The sequence below is a fragment of the Agelaius tricolor genome, unplaced genomic scaffold, assembly GCF_023055355.1.
Source record: "Agelaius tricolor isolate 1412-34295 unplaced genomic scaffold, bAgeTri1.0.p SCAF_9, whole genome shotgun sequence".
Lineage (NCBI taxonomy): Eukaryota > Metazoa > Chordata > Aves > Passeriformes > Icteridae > Agelaius > Agelaius tricolor.
The window spans coordinates 29,648,201-29,669,156 of record NW_027269269.1 but is presented as its reverse complement, the minus strand read 5'-3'; the positions used below and the strand labels follow the sequence as shown (position 1 = coordinate 29,669,156).

General features: G+C 38.0%; 1 protein-coding gene across 3 annotated transcripts in view; it reads left to right on the top strand.

Annotated features, from left to right (window-relative positions):
• NECTIN3 (nectin cell adhesion molecule 3) overlaps positions 1-20,956 on the top strand; it is a 61,595-nt gene that overhangs the window by 2,738 nt on the left and 37,901 nt on the right. The window lies entirely within an intron of this gene.

Below are 20,956 nucleotides of genomic sequence, written 5' to 3'. Positions count from 1 at the left end.
TGTATGGCATCCATAGAAGCATCATCATAGCCTTTAATCTATAAAGTAACTTATTTTGCATTGCAGCAAATGCTTTTCAGCTATGCTGTAAATGAGGACTTGTGTGCTACTAAATAACAAATTCCTCATAATTCCTGTGTCTCATTTGTTTGCACACAGTGAAAAATTTTGTGCAAAAAATTTTTTAAATGTAAGCTTGAATTAAAAATAAGCAGAACTGTAAAGTGAGGTGAATAGAAGGATGTTCAAGATGCATTTTTCAGGTATTTTGTTGAAGAAATAATTTTTTTCAATTTAAATTGCTGGTTATGTTAAGCTTCTCAGTAAGGTTAGACAAAGAAGTATACATATGTCATCTAAGATCCCAATGAATTTTTTTTTCTTACAGGAGCCTGGAATGCAGAACTTCAGACTGGCAGTAGAGCTGGAAGGATTGGGTTATAAAGGTGTAGATAATGGTGTAGAGTGCAGTGTACCATATACAAAAATAATTTTAAAAAAAGAAAATCCCCAAGTAATTATTGATGAGAACAATCTGGCTAGAAACATTTTTACTAATTTTTCAGGTGAAGTCATGGCAAATTCGAATGTCAAGCAAAGCAGGTTACCAACTTGGAAATGGGAAGGTGTAGTAGAGTTATCAGCAAGACAACAGAATGTGCTTTTTCCTCATTTTATGTTAATAGTTAAGAAATCTGCGTATAAATATGTATTTATGTTTTGAAAATGGTATGGAAATGAATGCCTGTTTGAACAGGTGTTTGGTGAAGCAGTACAACAGCAGTGAAAGAAGGAATAGGAACACTGTAGAAGGTGTTTGAAAAGTTGGAATGAAATAGTGGTGTATGAGGCTGCTGTGTGAAGAAACAGAGCAGCTGCACTGGTAAGAACAACAGATAGGAGAGTTTAAATCTGGATTGTTTGATAATTAACAAAAAAATTTTTTAACGTTGGCAGAAGTTTGTCCAGACTGTACTTGAGGATAACTCAGAATATGAGGTGTGATCTTTTGAAAGAATTCTTAGCTGTTTCATTGTGGTATGTCTGTTATTTTTCCATGTTACTGTTACACTGTGATGCTTTTGGTGTGCAAGAACTCCCATTTACATATAGAAATGAAGTACAATGTTATTTGAGTTAGGATCTGAACACCTGGAGTATCATAAAGGAATTGTGATGGTTGTTTAGCCACTTCTGCTACATAACAGTTGAACAGTTACTCGATTTAAACAGTGTTTCTCTCTTGCCTTCTTAAACAACTTAATTTGATGTCATGGGATATGCATTCTGTTTGATAGTGGAAGAAAAAGTAGCTCTAGCAGGATTTACTTTTTGTGAGATAGAGAGTCAAGTATCCTGTTTAGAAATGTGGTCAAATCTAGCTTGTTTTCTTTCTGATCCCTTTTATGTAGTATTGCTGACAGGGTGATATTGAGAAACAAAGGACTGTTCTGTAGCAGGAGAAGCAAAAATATGTAAACTTTACAGACTACTTGTACCAGCTGATTACCCTTCAGGTGCTGGTAGTAGAGCTTTTAAGGTAGGCACAAGCTGATGTAGATTGCATCTGATGTGAGAAGGGAAAAGGAGTTGGGAGTGTGTTGCTTCAGAAAGCAGTGTCTGGGGCTAGTGAGTGGAGCATTTGTGGAGCTCAAAGGAAAAATAAGTTGGAAACTCTAGAATCAAAAGTCTGAATTTTAATTTGTAGAAACCAAATCCAGAGTGAATGAAATTAAGGTAAGAGAAGAATAAAACCTGGTACACAGAAGATAATCTTGCTAAGTGCCAGCTACCTGCAGTGCTGTGGGTAAATGTTGTTTTTTAGTGTTGGTTATCTGTTAAAGAGCAATAAACTTTGCATCTGCTGTTACACCAACCTGTCGCTGGGGAGGTGGCGTGCCCCGCTGCTGTGTGGCTGAATTCAGCTTTGTCCAAACAGCTCTTTATCAGAAGGTACGGTTGCAGACTGCTTGGATATGAGTGCCAGGAAGTGAGAATGCTGAGATTGTGTGTGTTGTCTGCTTGCTCTGGAGCCCCTGTACACTGCCACTTAAAGGTGGCTCTGTGATGACGGATTACTTTGCTGTTTGTGTTTGTACCTCAAGTTTGTTTCCAGCTTGGAATGAATGTTCTGTATTGGATGAGAATTATTGGAACTTTGGTTGGTTTTTTTACCCTGATGACTTCTGTTTTGCATGGTATGTGGCTTGTTATGCAGAAGTTTCTGTCAGGAATTTTCTAAGGCAGATGATAGTGGGAAGTGAGTGACCAGATTTGTTAAGTGAAAAATAGGTATAGGTGCAATTATTTAATTATTATTACTTTGTTATGTCACATGTTCTTGGATTTTGTGGTTGTTAGACGTGGAGGTATATATGGTCTTTAAAGGTGCCTTTAACCAAAAGAGTTTTGTGTTTCTATGGTTTGTTTTTGGTAGGGTTAGCCTGTCTAAAACAAGATTTTTGAGCAGTACTTATTTGGAGGGTAGTTGTATTCCATGCCTCAGAGTTCATAGGTGTCTGAAATGCAGTAATGTATTTTTATTGAGAGGTTGGAGATGAAGAATTTTTGATTAGGCATGAAATAGGTTGATCAAGCTTTCTTGTTAAAGGGATCATTAGTATTATTCTTTATTTCTGGTTAGAAAGCAGAAGGATTGCCTAGAAAATAGTATCATCTGAGTATGGGGAGAAATCACAAGAAAAGCTAAGAAAGAAAAGGTGGGAATAGCTGAATGAGGAAAAAATGCAAGGAAATAGATGAGAAGCAAATAAAGAATGACTTGTGCAGTAAAGGATGTGTCAGGGGAAGTAATTACTGTGTTTCTGTCTCTGTCATGGGGACAGATGATAAAGCTGTTGGGTCAAAGCTTGTCTTACTCGCTGGATGTCCTGGATGGTGAAGGTGTAAAACACTGTGTTAAAAGGAGGTGGAGGTGTGTATGAGTGAGGCTCCTGAGGGGCCTCATGGACAATATTTGCATTCATTTGATTCTAAAAATGGTGGCCCATGGTTGCTTAGTACGTAAGCTCGTGATGAAGAGCTTCGAGGTGTAGCACAACTTCCAAGTCATGGTGAAAACACCAAACCCATTTTTTTGGTGTTATCCAATACATGAATGCTTCAGGAGTTACTTTTCAGGTAGTTAACTTTCAGACTTTGGACTGTTTCAACTGTGAACCCAAAAATTCGTCTTTCTGTCCATAAGTTAGCAATAGAAGAAAATTAGCAGCAGAAATGAAAAAAGCCCTTTAATGTCTTAAAGCATCTGTTGATGTCCTCTATCAGTTTACCTTGGTTTTTCCAAGTGTATGGGAAGGTAAAGGTAGGTAAAATTTAGCGTGTTACCAAGGTGACTTTTAGTTCAGGTATTGAAAAGCAGTAACAAGCTTCCAGACAATCCTCTTTTATCATAGCTGCATACTTTTATTCGTGTTTCTGCTTCTTTTCAGTTGTTTTTCAAGTAGTGTGCAGGAGTAAGAGCAATTTTAATTTTTTAATAGTGTAAAATATCATCCATCTTATTTTCAGTGTGAAGGCTGGTTGAGTGTAACTCTCGAATTGACAGGAATACTGAGATTATCTGCAAGCAGTAGACAGCTCTTGCCCATTTCTCTTCCCCAACCCCCTTCCCACATCAGATTTTCATTATGTGGCATTTAAGATAATGTTATATGTCTTCAGGGATTCATTGTTTTCTCCTTTTCTGTTAGTCAAAGTTTGTATAACATGATAGCTCTTAAACTAGTTCTGGGATTAGTTTGTACAGAGCTGAATGTTCTTTTGAAAGTGACTGTTGTTTTGAATACTTCAGTGTAATGCAGTGGCATGTGCAAAATTGAAATTGAGTCATTCAAATGGCAATCTCCTGCTAAAGGTGAATAAAGACTAGTCAAGCAGGTCTCCATTGCTGATATGTGTAGCAATGAGTGGAAAAAAACAGCTGAGCAAGCTTGATGAATTTATTGGTTACTTTTGGATTTGTAATTTTTATTAGCCCCTCAGTTGGAAGACTACAGATTGGTGTTGGATTTAACATATTCATACTCCTGTATTGTGTGGATATTCTTTGTCCACTTCTGTTGCCTTTTTTACTTGAAATACCACCCAGTCTTGCTGCATGTGATGTATTTGTATAAGCTGAAAACTAATTATTGCTGGGACAAGCATAACCAAAACCAGCCTATTGGATGAAGAGATGCTGGAGAAAGGATATGAAGTTGACATGTTCAAGATGGGTAACTAAATTTCTTTTCAGTGTATATAATTTGGTAGAAAAATAGTAACTTTAGTCATGTAAAAGTTAAATTACATCAAATACCATGTAACTTCTTCATAGCAACAGATTAACTTAGGGAGTAAGATTTCTGACTCACATATAACTTGGGGGTAATTTCTTTCCCCAAATTCCTTTAATTTCTCCAACATTTACTATTGACCATTGCCACAATTAATAACTGACTCTGCTAAGGTGGATTGCTAACAGTTGGAGAAGAGAAGTCAAGAGCTGTTAAGCTTAATATGATTTTTTAATATATTTGTAAAGATTGCATTATAAAAATCCACTTGTCAACCCTTCACCAATGCTGCTGTTCCTGTGTTTTAAACGCTTCAATGCACTTTTGATTTCAACAGATAAACTTTCTTGAAACAGAAATAATGTTATTATGACTTCATTAAGGCACTGTACCATTTAAAAAGACGCTGTAGTGCTAAAGTAATCAACTATGAGAAATTGATGGTTGTGACCATACTGTGAATCACTTTTTGGGAAATTTAAATGCATCCTGTTGAAAGTTTCAGTGTGTTACTGGTAGCTGAGGTAGCATAAAATAATCTGCCTCTGGTAACTAGCAAGTGTAATATAGCCATTTATCCAGGATAGGATCTATAGGAAGAAGCATACTAAGTTCTGTGTAGCTGTCTGAGGTATCCCAGGTGGTTTAGGCTTCTGCATGTGTCTTATATGTTCTACATCGAATCTTTAAAGTTCCTTCCAATCCAAACCATTCTGTGATTCTATATATAGAATATATATACCTATATATAGTATATCTATAGTGTGTATATATATATATATAGTGTATATATATAGTGTATAACACAACTGTTAAGTTCAACAGCTGTAAGTAATAAGGTTTTTTACTATAACCAGATTATCACAATTGATATATCAGTGTTTCCACCTGAATATTTAATAACTTAAACTACCTCCTGATAAATCAGAATGTAATCTTTTGTAGAGAAACAGATTTGTGTAGGCTTTATGGAAAATCTTAAAATGATTCAGCAGTGTTCTACTTTACAGAAAGAGGTGAGGACTGTGTGACTCTACAGAATTGTTAGTGAAAGTTCTTTTTGTGATGAATCTCCAGAGCTACTCTACAGCTGCGTATTCTCAGTCTCAAGAGACATGGCTTAGGTATAATAAGTTGATGTGGCTACAAATAGGTGAAAACTGAAATGAAGTGAGGAAGAGCAGTTTTGATGGTGTCTCCACAATCTGAGACTGCTGTGAAAAGAGGTCCTGAATTGATTGCTGTAAGTACATGGGAGAAGATACTGGGCAAAAGAATAGTGAGTGTTATTAACCTTAAGGGGCTTTTAATAGGATTTCCTAATATTTCCTTGTGGCTAAACTGGTGAGATATGTTTTGGGAAGTGGATTATTAGATGGGGGAAAATTTTAGTGTCCTGCTGAACTGAGAAGGTTCTGAGTCTATCTGGAGGCTGGTCACTGGTGGCACCAGTGCAGGGGCAGTTCAGCTGCATTCTGACCTCTATTCCAGGTTGTAAGGCACTTCAAGCAAGTTTATGGATACTATGGATGACTATGAGGGTCAATTATATGCTGAAAACCGGGGTTAATTGAGTGGGATGTCCACAGGTCAGAAATAACTGTTGGGTACCTTGTGAAATTCAAAAGCAGATCTGTCTTGGGGGGGATGACCCCATGCAGCAGCAGAGATGTGGTGCAGACTGGTGTCAGGTGCCTTTACAAGAAAGATCATAAAGGTCCTTGTGGGACAGTATGTGCCTTTGTTGTGCAAAAGGTAAAGAGCACACTGGGCATGCTCAGCCAGTTCAATGAAGCAATTTGGACTTCTACTATTTGGAGCTTGTGAGACTACATCAAAAGTACAGTGCACAGCTTTGTGCTCCCAAATGTGCGGCAGGTGCAAAGGTGAAAGGCCACTATGGTAGGGAGTCACCACATGATGTATGAAGAGGGCTGGAGAAGTGGGTTTGTTCAGCTTTGAGAAATGTCTGAAGTGGGGCACCCTAATTGCTGCTGGCATTGTTTAATAGGCAGTGAGAGGGAAAATAATGACAGACTCTCCTTAGCTATGCAAAGGGAAAGGATAAGAGGCAGCAGACACAAGCTACAACAAGGGAAATCACTATAATGTGTTAGCAGTATGTTTTCCCACACAGACAATGAAGCGCTGAAATAGGTTGTGGAATCTCTGTTCCTGAAAATATTCAGAACCTGACTATGGTATGACCCCTGAGCAATTTGATCTGACTTCAAAGTTGGCCCTTTCAGTTGGGGATGGGATTGGATAATTTCCAGAAGTCACTTTCAGTCTAAATGAAGCACATAGTGTGTGTGGGCAGGCATGAGCTAGTATACTTAGTTGCTAGCCCTGGAAGGAAAGTAGAAGAAGTTGGAAGTCTTCTGTTTAGATTAAAACGTCAAAGTAAAGTCTGAAGCAAGTTTTTCCTATAAATCAATTTGACTGCTAAAAACTTCAAAATTGGATCCCATTGTTACTTCCTAATGTAAGTTATATATGTTAGAGAATTTGTTAAATAAAGATCTGGCTACATCTTTTCTGTTACTTCAATAAGTAGCCAGTAAGAACTATCCTGTACAGCACAGAGCTGGGTGACAGTGTGAGACATACTGAAAATGTAGCTTAGCAGTAAATTGAGCAGCTATTAAACAGCATTCCCTAGGCTTACTGTTGTGATGCAGTTCCTGGATAAAAAGGGGTTAACTTTCTGGAACTGCCTGCATTGAGCTGGCCTTAAAAGCTAAAAAAAAGCCAGCAGTGTCAGCAATGCAGGGGGCCGCAGTCATCCCATAACTTTGTAATGTAACTGGTAACTCATCAGATTTTTTACGGACAGCTGAGATTTGCTGCTCCTGACAAAATAAGTTTGTTCTATATCTCATTGTATAACCACAGTTGTTCAATACTGGCAGATAAGACTAAAGCTTACAGGTAATTGAAAATGTGAAGTTAATATTTAGCTGTCCTTCTGAAGTTGTTCGAGGCTTTGCAACATTACAAAGTGCAAAGTACAACCTCCCTTCTCTTCCTTGCAGACCTCAGTTCTCCCCAGAGTAGGTGATGTGTGGAAAGACAACATACAAAAAGTCAAGGAGTGGTCTACTTGAGGCAGTCAGGGCTGTCCTAGGGATTGAAGCTCTTGTTCCTTCTGCTAGGATGTCACACACATCAGTGTATGTGTGACACACAGTGCATCAGTGTTCCTGACCAGTTTCTAATGGCTTTCTGGTTTCAGTGTAGGAAGTACAGTGCAGGGGACAGGAAATGCTGCATGTTTACAACTGTTATTGAATGTTACTGAATGCTTAGAATTTCATGTACTACTTACTAATGTCACAGAAAAGCCAAAACAGAAACTCCCCAGTACCCAAAATCCTGCTAACAGAGTGTTTATTTAAAGCAATTCAGAAACATTGCTTGTACAGAAATGTTTGGTAGTTATGTGGACCATGTACTCTCATACCACTAAATGCAGTGGGCAGTCTTTGATTATGCCATGTCCCTTTCTCCAGTTGAAGTTGAAGAAATATTCAGTTCTGTGTGACTTGAACTTTTACTTTATTGTTCCTACATAAAAGTAATATTCTACTAAAGACAAAGATGTTAATACAACAGTATTTTTTCATTTGCCTTGTTCTCCCCAAAATGGCTGAAATGCTCTTGATAGTTGGTTTTGTGGTGATTTGTTTAAATTATTCCAAGTCAGGAGGTTTGTGCCTAAGACTTCTTGGTTAGGTTAGGAGTTTCATAGACCTTGCTTTTTAGTATGGCACACCTCTAAATGTCGATAGTTTTGCCTTGTCAAAACCAGCCAGCATTTCTGGTGGTATCTGTCAGAGTTAATTGGGATTTTTTGTTGATTTTGTTAAACTGCATTGTGTTTATACTGGATGAACTAAGACAATGAAAAACAACCTGTGTACTCTGACTTCATTGGCTTCATTCATCTGAACTGAGCAGTTCAGAAATCCTCCTTTCCACCCTTACCTTTGAGTAGGTAAAATACGGCATAGTTCTAGGACGTGTAGCTTGAATTTGATCACGTTTTTGTTAGACCTTATGTCTGAACATTAAGTTGAACAATAATTGTATATTTCAGAAATTGGCAGTTAATTGGTTCTCTGAGTTGACTTAAGTTTGCCTTGATAATGACTGTAGAGGTGGAGTCCGAGAAGTGCAGTGTAGTATCGGAAGAACAGAAAGTATGGAAAATAAAGTTACTAAGTAACAAAATAATTAAGTACTGATATAGCACTGCACAAGTCAGTAAATACAGGCACAGAAATATGGTAATTCTTGATTTATATCTTCATTGCTTCTCCTAGCCAGCTGGATTGACCATCATTTCAGCATGTGTGCTGTGCAGTCTTACAATTAATATGTAAATTCTGGTTGACCATTGCAGCTCTCCTGTGCTACCTGGTGTAAGTACTGTGAAATGCATGAAAGATCAGGTATTAATTATTTGGACTTCTCTAGTTGCTGAACTTTCCCTGAGGAACAAGGACTACTGAACCAGAGGCAGGGTCTGTCTGATGAAGTAAGGTGGAAGGTTCTTATCCAAAAGCATTGCTAGCTTGTGAGGAGGGTTTTAAACTATGCATGTTGAGATGACCTTTGATTTTTCACTAATCTGAAAAAAAAGCAAAGATACAAGGAGCAATCAACAAGTGTCCGATGGGGATATGATGGAATTTGGTTTTTATCCCTTCCCTTGTGAAGGCAGCACAAATGAGCACAATTGCAGACTTAGGATCTCATTGGGATTGCAGCAATGTTGTGGAATAGCTTGCATGACTGGAGTCATGCAATTAGCTCCATTTGTACCTTCAGGAAAGGCAGGTGGCAAGGTGAAGAAGAGTGTCTAGAATGCTTGGAGCTAGACTGGCATGGCTAAACAGAGAGCTGGAATTCAGGAAAAGGAGAGTTCATGAGCTTTGGAAGAAGGAGCAGGCAAATCAGGAAGATGTGATGTTTGCAGATGGAAAATTAGAAGCACCAAAGCCCAACTGTGATTTAATCTGGCTACTGCTGTAAAAGAAAGTAAAAAAAATATTTTTACAAATACACAAGCAACAAAAGGAGGGCTAAGGAAAATCTCCATCCTTTTTTGAGTGTGGGGTGAAACAGTGACAAAGGGTGAGGTACATAATGAGTTTTTTGCCTCAGTATTTAAAGTTAAGACTAGTTGTTCTCTGGGTACCCAGACCTCTGAGCTTGGAAGACAGGGATGGGGAGCAGGTTGAAGCCCCCATAATCCGAGGATAAATGGTCAGTAACCTGCTGTGCCACTTAGACACACACAAATCGTTGGGGCCTGATTGCATCTACCCAAGACTACTGACAAAGCTGTCAGAAATGCTCACCCAGCTACTTTGAATGATTTACCAGCAGTCCTAGTTCTAGTTCACTGGAAGTTAGCAAATGTGATGTCCAGCTACAAGAAGGACTGGAAGGAGGATCAAGGAGACTACAAGCCTGTCAGCCTGACCTCAGTGCCAGAGTTGGTTATGGAGCAGATCATACTGAGTGCCATCACTCGGCATGTGTAGATGTGGCACTTAAGGACTTAGTTTAGTGGTGGACTTGGCAGTTGTAGCTTTATGGTTGGACTCAGTGATCTTAAAGGTCCTTTCCAGCCTAAACAGTTCTGTGATTTTTAAGTGTCACATCTGGACTGAGATAACTCCATTCAACTGCACAGGCTGTGGTCCAAGGGGCTAGAAGGCAGCTTGGCAGGCACAGGTATAGAGCCCTGGTGAACAACAAATTGAGCAGTACCAGCAGTTTGTCCTCACAGCAAGGAAGAGAGACCTTATCTTGGGCTCTGCTAAGCATTACAGCAGATTGAGGGAAGGGATATATTTTGCCCTAGAGTACTGTATCCAGTTTATGGCTCATGGTACCAGGGAGACACTGAGCTACCAGAGCAAGCCCAGAAGTGGGTCACTGTGTCGACTGGAGCACAAGGTGTGTGAGCAGAGGCTAAAAGAGCTGGGCCTGATCAGCCTGGAAAAGGGAAAGCTGCAGAAAAGGAGCCCTTATTTGCTGCCTGATGAGAACGTATTAAGAACGTAGATCAACACTTTCTTCAGACACCCCACACAAGGGAATAGGAACAAGCTGGAGTGTGGAAAATCCTGAGCCAATGTAAGGAAGTAAAACTTGTCTGTGAGAGAGAAGGTGTCCAAAATATTTGAGGAATCAATGTCAGGTGGTGATATCCCAAACCCGACTGGACCAATCTTTAAGCAGTCTGATATAACTAGACCTACATTGAGCAGAACTGAATGGCCTCTTGAGGTCCCTTGCCTCTTTACCTACATGAAATCATTATTCTCTACATCAGTATTAGAGCTTGTTTTACTTTGCCAATGATAAATGTATTATGAAGAAAGCTGTGCCTAGGAGTTCACTTGTGTCTGTGGTAATTGCTAGGTGACCTGGTTGGAAATGATCACTATAGCTTACATCTGACAACATGACCTGCTGAACACCTTATCAGAGCATTTCTGTAGAAGTTTGGTTGGCTGGGTTTTTCCCTCCCCTCTACAGGCTTGTACTGATGAGTAGTGATTCCGGTGACTTGAGTCTGAATGCTTCAGTCCGACAAATGAAGTCAGAGTGATTAAGTCAAGAATATCTTAATAATACTTATAATTTAGACTCTGGGATAGACATGAGTTTTTTGGGTAATCTAGCAAGATGCACATTATAATTACCCTCATGGTTAGGATGGCAGCTTATGTAAATACCACTGTGTAGCAGGAAAGTGACTTGCTGCTTTATAATGAAAGAGAACAAACAGCAGTGACAAGAATCCTATACTGAACACTTTGTATTTTTGGGTTCTGATTGAGTTGCCTTTTTTTTTTCTGTTAGTCTGTGAAATGGCAAGTTTATTATATGGTAGTGTTGAAACAACAGCCATTTAACTTGGAAGAAAGCTGGTTTTTGGACTGGGTTGGCATTTGGAGCACCAACCCGTGTGTTTGCAAGTTTGTGGCTAGGTGGAAGAGAATATGCTGTTATGGCATTAGTAACTTCCACATTTTGAAATTAGGCAGAAGACAGTAACTCCTCAGACTTCTGTAATATTTTAGTGGTCAATCGGTCAATCCCTTACCCCCAATTTCTCTTCCCCTCAAAGAAAAAAAACCAAAATCCCCCCAAAAACCAAAAGAAGAGAAAAAAGTGGATATTGTAATAGCATTAAATTGCCTTTCTAACTAAGGAGTGGAGAGGCATGGAGTCTGGAAGGAAGTGGCAGGGTGTTTATCTGACCAGACCAGATTTAGCAGTCACTGTGGTCTGGGAAGTTTTTTCTGGAAGGATTTGTGTGCTGGAAGCTATAGTTTTAGGTGATGCTGGAGGACAGTAGGATTGTGTCTGTTGCATTTCTTGGAGTATGAGGTGCCCTAATTATATATAAGTGCTAGTTACTCATAGCAAATTGGAATAAAGATGAGTTACAGAATTTTGAAGTACCTTAAGAAACTGAGGGATTGAATAGTTAAGCAAGCTGGAGTATAGATGGTTGTTCAGTGATGCCCATGAGGCATCCTTTGTGGAGGAGAGTATTAAACTTTGTGTATGAATTATTATAAATATTAAATATTTGTATAATTGCAAAGAAGGCCTTGAGTATGTGGTGGTCAGTTCTGTGAGGTTTGCCAGAGGTCTGGTTTGAAGGGGCTGCCTGTACAAGGTCTGAACTAGGCAGTGCACTGTTGGGAAGCATGTCCTCTGTCATGATGTTGTATTGGCATCCTCTTTGAACTTGAAGTGTAATAATGCCAGCTTTGAAATTTCTTAGCTCTGAAGAGTATACTAGAATTGAAACCTTTTAAAAATAAACTGATGTTCAGAAAGTGACAATTTTTGTGTAATGTCATTGTATGTATCATGAGAGGCAGTTTATATATAGAAATCAGAAAAGTTGAAGCACTAGCTGACTAAAACTGTGATTAGGTGTTCCTGTAGATCTCCAGAATGGAATTTCTTTCATAATCTTGAACTCACAGCCCTGAAAATAAATTAAGAGATTGAGCTTTAAAATAAATTTTAAGCAAGCAACATTAGAGTTATATTTAAGCATAAGGTTATAACTTGACTTATTATTAAACATGCTGAGAATGAGTTAAGTTTTCTCAAAGCTGAAGGCTGTCATTTCTCCTAAATCTTACTTGTTGCTGGGAATAAGACTTCTTTGTAAGGAGTGATTTGTGGATGCCACAGTGACTCAGCTGAGGACAAAATGAGGCTAACAGATTTCATGGGGAGTTAAATATACAACAAACCTAAAATTTTGAAGAGTTAAAAGCTTTTAACAAAAGACATGACAAAAGATTAATATCTGCTTGTGGATCAGAATAAAAAAACATTACTCATGGAGGAGACTGGTCACCTGCTGTGAGCTGGCTGTCCCTCTGATGAAGAGGAGAACCTTTATTGAAAAAAGTAACTAAAGGATACAAATAGAAGGAAATGAGAAATACGTTCGATAGGAAAGTAGCTATTTTATCAACTTGCAATGTTCGAGTTAAACCAAATGCAAGCTGACCTGAGCATGAGAAAAGTATCTGAAAGCGCTCTAAGTAATTATGTGTTAGCAGAAAGTACTGGCATTCTGTTTCGTAATGTATTTGAAGTTCTACTTACTGAACATTAAAAATGAAATGATTTTGCCATTCTAGATACTGTCAGTGTTAATTTCTATTTTGTGTTTTCCCTATTTTGTTCATGTATATCTTGGTTGGTTTCTTGATTTGCAAAGCAGGTGGAGGATAGTCTTAAACACAGTTGAAGAGACAGCAGGTTTCTGGGAAGAGTACTGGGAATGAGACTTGTAAAAGGAGTGCATTTTGAAGTCTTCTCGCAGTAGCAAGATCTGGATGACCCCAACGATCATGCTAGAACAAGTGGTAGAAGTATATGGGATGGAATGTTCCAAGTTCCTGAAGTGAGAAATTGTGATTAAGTCCTTCAGCATGTGTGTCATATTGGCTAACAAGAATTTTAAGGAGGACTAGTTTATTACTTCAGTAAAAATAACTGTTAATCTTATAATAACAAAGCAAATAAAATCCTTGATCATGTGCAGGATCATCTTAGGTTAGTTTGATGATTTTTTTTTTTTTTAATTACTAAATATCAAACCTTTCTAAAGTAAAGGGTGTGGAGGTTTGTCATTTTGGCCAGGGTGTTTATTTGAGGAATTCATATTCTGTAACATCAAAGGATTTCTTTATTTCAATGGGCTTGGTTGCTTGGGGTTTTTTTTCCTTCTGTTTTTGTTCTTTTTTTACTGCTTTACTAGTTCATCTTCTTCCTAATCTCCACAGGCATTCTCTTTTTTGCAGTGTAAGTTCTTTTGGACCTTTATCGGGTTACCTTTTATAAGAATAATAATGGGCTCTTCCAGTCCTTTCCTGTAGGTCATGTTTTCTGGGCCTTTGAGTGCACTTTGCTTTCAGACTCTCTAGATCGCTAATATATGATGTGTGCTGTTCAAGCTGAACAACTCCAGATGGAGCCTCACTGATGTTGGCTAGAGCGTATACTTCTATATTAGCATATTCTATAGTGTCACTTTCAATTCTTGGTATATAATCACCATGCACTTGCTGTAGCTTTCAGAACACACTTTGCTCTCTAACCAGTTATTTAACATTCTTGATGTGTTACTGTTCCTGATGGCTGCTAGTCTAATTTGGACCCGCTGCAGCTTGAAGGTATTTTTCTGCCTGACTGGGAAAGGTTTGTTAAGTGTAGCTTCACTTGTTTCTTTGTGTATAATGCATTAGTCATCAGCTCCACCAAGATTCAGATGTACAATTCTCCTTTTGACCTCGAATCTTCTGTTAAATATTTTGGTTATGTGTTTAAACTAGATGCCACACAGGAGGACTTCAGCCTTTCTCACCAAATCAGTTTGTCAGAACTATTGACTCATCTTTTGTGTTTCAGAAGATTTCTAAGATCGTCTGGAACTCTTTAACAAACTTTCCAGTAAGATGTTTGAGTTACATTAAGGACTGCTTGTTTCAATCTCTTCTGTGTATTTATACTTATTGCTCTGATACTTAGGGATTTGAATGTATTTAAATGGGGGTGTGAAGCATTTTGTGGTGGTTAAGCAGTAGTGGTGTGTATATGGATAACTTTAGAACTACTTGTTTACTCTTACTACTAGTTTTTTGAGGGAGTGGGACTTGAAATGAGATGTCTTCCTCCAGTCCTGCTTTTGAGCCTGGCCTATTTATTGGAAAACTAGTACCTCATTGTCCTGCTTATTCCTTTTAAAGGAGATAGGATTGGAAGACTTGGTGAAACAGAGTTGGAAATAATAATTACAGAAAAACTTCCAGCTGCTTCATAGCCTGCCCTACTTATTAGTTCAACATATTTTAAAACATCTGAAAGTTTAGTGTCAGGATAAACATGTATGTCTTAATTTGCTGTGTGTTAATATGTATAAATGATTATAATGTAAGAACATGTAAAATGGACATTGATGTTAATATCGTCTAAGTCAAAATTCCACACAAAGTTTTAAAGTTCATGGGCCTTTAAATCAAACTACTCACTAAGAATGTTTACAAAGTTTTGACCTTATAAAATTGGCTTTCTAAGAGTGTCCTTCCCAACTCCATTTGAATCGTGAGCCTAACATTACTTTTTAACTTCCTCTAGTGTCTTAGATTGTCCTGCTGCTTGATACTAAAGGTCTGTGCAGCATGGTGGTAAGCAGAGTATGCAGGGGCACAAGTGCTGTCTTACATGGAGATAAACTAGAACAGAAGCGCTGGTTCACATGTGAAAATGGCATTCTGAAATAAGAATGGTGGGTAACAGCCAACCCTGACTCCAGGGGCAGAGTTTTTCTGAAGCTCCAACTCCTGACTCTATGAGTTGGGCTCAAGCTAATGTTAAACTCTTAAGTTGTAACTACTTTTTCTTTGACTTTGTGTTGCATTGGAGTAAAGTGTCTCTTTGAAATCTCTTTCTTTGCTTTCTGTGTTGCAAATGTCAGTCTTGTAGATAATTGTTTATTGTGGAGCTGAAGAGGTTTGCATATGTTGTCATCTTTAACTCCTTTGTGCTAGGATGACAGTTCTTTGTCCAGTATTGCATTACCTGGCCTTTTAACAGGCAGTGGGAGTCCTCTCTCTGGGCTCTGGATGCTATCTTATGAATGGTAGCTGTGGCTTTCCCAACAATTATTTCTATTCCTTTATCCCTCTATGTAGATACACATGTTGATGCAGCAACTAGAGGGAGATAACTGAGAGTCTCTTCCATCAGCTGCAGGGAATGAAGGAGCAGAGTAAGACAAGCCTCCTGGCTGTACTTGTCAGCTGTACTTTTAGGAGCAGCCAGATGGTGGTTCAAAGTGTTTCAGAATTCTGCAGAACATCCTGTGATAGCACTTAACTGAGAATCCATCAATCTGGAGCTTGATGTTAGTAAAACCCTTCAGCAACAGCTAACTTTTGAGACTGCACTGAAATCGAGACTGACCTCTTCACACACTTCTCATTGCCAGTCTCTTTGAATTTTCGGTTGCTTGGAAAAGATACAGCTTTGTGCAACTTTATTTTATAATTTTCAACTAGAAGTTATATTCCCCTTTCTATGGTTTTTGTAAGAAGTCAGGCTATAGTCACCTAGAGGAGAGCTGCTCAAGCTCAAGACTTGAACCTGTTTTGGGCCGTTTGCAGGCATAGGAAGTTAACATTCAGAAGTTAACCATTTGCAAGTGGTGGATTTGCATGTACTGCATCATGTTTTTAGTTTCCTGTTGGTATTAGGTAAAGTTCAAGATTCAAGAATCCCTTGACCTTCAGTAAAATGAAAAAGCAACCTGAGAGAGCCTGAGAGCCTTCAGTAGTCTTGGCTTCAGACTATCAAATTGCTATGTGTCATTTCACTGAAACTTTTTGCATTCTGGTAGGCTTCTGTATGCCTATTATACTGTATGCTTAACATGGAACAAGGTTTTAAGTTTTGCTCCCTGAGATGGAAGTAATACATTCCCGGTTTTCTTCTTTAAAAAAATAAGGCAAGTTCTGTACAAAAAAAAAAGGAACTTGAGCTGAGTCCTGTAAATGCAATGCTTATAGAAGCTAATCTCGTGCTGTTCCTGATCTCAGCTCACTTGTCCTCAAAAAACTGATTGACGCTCCAAGCAGGGATTGCAATAAAGCAGATCCTTAGGTGAAAGTAACACTAGGTTATAATACTTTCTCTTTGATTTAAGTGCAGTTTTTTCCTACATACTTGGTTAGCACTTCTAATTGGAAGCTGATGTTGAGGCATTTTGTACTACTTAATCTTGAATCTCTTCCATTCCTTGGTTCTGATCTTTTTTTTGACACAGTAATTTGGTCATGCCCTGGTGCTCAAAAGACACACTGACTTCTTCCCAGTCATTTAGGCATATATTTTTATAAAGCCTTAAGTTGAGGTTTCAGCTTGTTTTCTGCAGTGTCTTTAAGTGATTTGTTTTTCCAGTTAAACAAATCTGAAAATGCCACTGGATTTGTGGAGCTCTGCTCATTGCCTGGGTTGCATTGCCTCTTGTGATTGGCTGAGCTAATTCAGAAGGTTAAATCGGGAAGAGAACAATTGAGTTTTTGAAGGTAGGGGTCTCTTAGGTACCTGATGAGTGCTGACACAGGAGGAGGAGGACTGCAAGAATAAGCTTTTTGATATCAGCTGAAATTCAACTGGCCAAACAATAATGCTTAGCCTGACTGTCAGAGTGTTCTGCTGACATAGCAACTTGCTGTCTGCAAAATGGAATAATGTTGTTGTTTTGCTCCATTTGTGATTGGACCTCTTCTGAGTTCCCTGCCACTAGTTTGTGCTAAGGCCATGTATACCCATGAGCTGAATAACTTGCTGATAGAGGGGAAAAATTAAGTTTTATGCTCTTCTGTAGTTTGGCTTTGTCTTGTGGAAGTAGTCGGCAGGTTATGGAAAATCCGTGGCCAGAAATGGTCAGTATGGTCACCCTGTCTTGCCAGAAGGGTGCTGTTAAGTGGGTAGAAAAATACATTGCTTTTATAATTAGACTTGTGCATGGCTGCTTCATATAGAAAATCTAAATCTGCTGTTTATTGCAACAAATAACAAGCCTGCAAATGTGATAAGTATTCTGTCATTCCAAATCATGAATACTTTGTTGTGTTATGAAGGTTGTCATAATTCCTCAGTATCTTTTTTTCAGTTAGTAGTAGAAACTTAATTCAGAATTGATGTTGAAAATATTATCATGGTCAGTATTTGATAGCACCTAGTTCTGTGGCTTTTAATGCTGCAAGTGAGCCTAAGGGATCTTTTTGTTTTGTTTACTCTTTAAACATTCTGTCAAGTTGCATGAGTAGAGTCATTGCCTTGCTGTTTCAGGTAGTATTTTTGACTTTATTGCCAAGCATGGCATTGGATCACTGTGATCAAAAATCAGTTAGTGCATAGGGATTTAGCTGAAATTGAATCATGATAAAGTGCTTGAGTTGGCAATCTCATCAGGCTCCGTGTGAAACAGTACAATTTTATGTATTCCAAGGAAGCAAAAAGGAAAGGGAAGGCAGATCTCTAAAAGCTTGGGCAAATATAAAGAAAAAAGTAAGAAAACCTCATGATGCTGTGTTTACCTTGAAAATTTACAAAATATCTTGATTACTAAGTAAGTACAAAGTGTATCCAGAAGTTTTGTTGAGAATGACAGACTTCAATATTGTGAACGTGAGGCAGACAAGGTCAGATTTCAAGAGGAGGAGGGCCAGGCCTCATTAAAACAGTAAATGCATATTCTATGTGCCTGTGTGTCCTAAATTTGGATCAGTTAAGGACCTGAATAGTGTGGTCTTGAAGTGGCTTGTTCTTCAGAACCTTGTGCATTATGAGCCTCTAAGTGTGTTATTTTGGGGGAGACATGTAGCTCGTTATTCAATTACAATCTGTGAGCAGAATACTGACTCTCGAGTGGAAGTCTTTATGTCAAAGGAAATACTTATCTTGAGCATCCTGAGCCTTGGAGAGCCCTGAATATCTGCATGGTAATTAGCTTGCTAGTTTGAACTATTAGCTTGATTGCTCTGCAACTGCAGCTAGTTAAATAATAACTGGATGGAGATACTGTTCCAAATCAAATATGTGGCATTGGCACATCAGATTTAAGCTATTTCTAGCACTTTAAACATTTTGGAGTCTATATACTGTTTTATGAGCTGTATGTAAGTTCAAGTTAAATAATTTGTGAAGATAAGTTTGTTTGTTTGTTGGTTTGGTTTTTTTTGGTCTTTTGGGTCTGACTATGTGTCAGAAGATGAGATAAATGTAAAAATGTAAAATTTGGAGTAGTGATATGTTAGCTTTCTACCTCCCTTGCTGGAGAAGGGGAAGAAAAAAAGATCTAACTGATCAACATTCTATGCCTGCAAGTATGTTTATGTCTATAAATATATATAGGTCCTGCTCAGTTCAGTCTGTAAATCTTGAAAATAGCAGCAATGAAAAAGTTTGACTTCTGAAAATATTCATGTCATTCATATGAGAACACAATGTTCTCATAGCACAAATGAGCTGTTAGAAATATTCCTTGGTGGGAAAATTGTTGAGTATTGACTTTCTAAATGTACAATGGTCATCTTTATGTAGCTAAAGCCTCCAATAACTGGGAGCAGAGTTGTCAAAAAAAAAAGTAAAAGGAAGCAAAAGAGCTCATGTGTTCTGTTAACTGGGATATTTTTTCAGTTTAGTTTGTTACCTTCTGCAGAAGTGTGAACAGTTTTTGTAAGTTCACTTGTGGGGTTTTTCTGTACTAAGCTGTTTGGGGTTATATACAGCTAATCACTATGATAAAGTATAGGTTAAGATACAGTAGATTTAACTGTTGCAGAAAGCAGATTCCTGAATGAAAGTGTTTTTCTTTGCTTAAATTACAGAGTATTTATATCCAATACATTCTGAAATACATTTCACAAATGTAACTTGTGAATTTATTTATAAGGTAAAAAGCAATAATCAAATACTTTTTAAGGAACATTCCACCTTATGTTTAAATGTAGCAATGGCAAGTGGAGATGAATTTTGGACAGAACTCTGTGCATCCCAGTTTGCAAATAGCTGCCCTCTTTCCAGTGTCTGTTACATTAATGTGTTAGATAAAAGGCATGAGGAGAATAGACAGAATGTTCTTGCACTACTTGTCATGGCAGATAGTCTCTATTTGAAATGTGTTATGGGGTTTTTTTTACTTTTCTTGTTATTTTTTGTCCCTTCACCAGCCCCACTTACCTACTGATGTATCAACAATATTGGTCTGAATTTTTGGCTTAGTTTGACTTATTTGTGTAGCTTAAGGTGTTCATACTGTTGATGTTAGTCAGTAGTTTTATACTGAAGAAATCCATAGCTAAATCACTTTTTTGGGTGACTTCATTGACTGAGAAATAGTTTGAACAATGAAAAATCAATCAGTGGGAGGGAGAAAGCTTGTAACAATGGATTTGTAGACAAAGGCTTTTAAGGACTGATTTCCTGAACACATGGCTTGCCTTTTGTTTGAGCTTGGTGAGTGAAAAGGCAGCTAGCTCATGTCTCAAGATGGATGACTTCTTCATGCGTATGAGAATGGGGCTAATAAAATTTATACTTGACTTTTTGCTTCATCAGTGAACTTCTTTAGTTACAGCTTGAGTACTGACTTGGTATCTGAAGAGAGAATCAGAGCATTTGAAATAGCTCTGTTAAAATCTGAGCTCAGAAAAAAGAAATACACTGTGGACTAAGACTTTGGTTCTTTTTCATCAGGTCAGTTTGCTCCAAGAGAACTAATGAGTCAAGTTGCTGGAGCATCTGTTGGCAAAAGAAATTGTGAACCTGTGGTATACTGAACTGCTTTATCCTAGTGGGTTTCCTTTTTTGAAAGGAGGATGGTGTAAAATGCTGAGCTTAGAATGTAGTTGCTACTGTGGAAGACATTTTAGGTATTAAGCAGAAATATGTTGAATCCTAAGCAAGCACTTGCCTATGCCTACTCTTGCATATTTACTGTCTGAGACAAGGTCTTGTGTGAAGACATACCACTGCACTGAAGCAGAAGAATTACATATGTATGATGGTAAATGTCTTCATTAGGAGGTAGGGTAGGAAAGCTCAAGTTGAGGTCTTTGAGTGACTGTCACTGTAAACATGGAGTGGTTTGTGGGATTTTGATAGGGGCTTTTTTGTTTCTTTTTTTAATTGTTGCTTTGCGGTTTAAGTATTTACTGGTATGGTAAGTGCTAGAAGTTTCACTTATTTCTACTTATAAAAGATATGACTTGATAAAGATTGTTTAAGGAGAAACATGTAAGTGCAGTAGTTTAACTTAAGTTTTTGCTTGATGCTCTAGATCAGTAATCAGACTGCTAAAAAGTACCAAAGTACCATGTCTTGTTTTTTTGGTAAATCTGAATTCACAGAATGTTCATATCCAGTTAAATTCCCAAAAGACTGTTAGCCCAGTTATACAATTGTCAGGTTGTTTTTATATGAAGTTGTGTATTAGTGGTAGTATCCTCTGAAAAATGATTGATCTGTGCCTAGGTTTGGTGTTTTTGCTTGAAATGTGTTTCTGTAGTATTTCCACACTATTGTGAATCAGT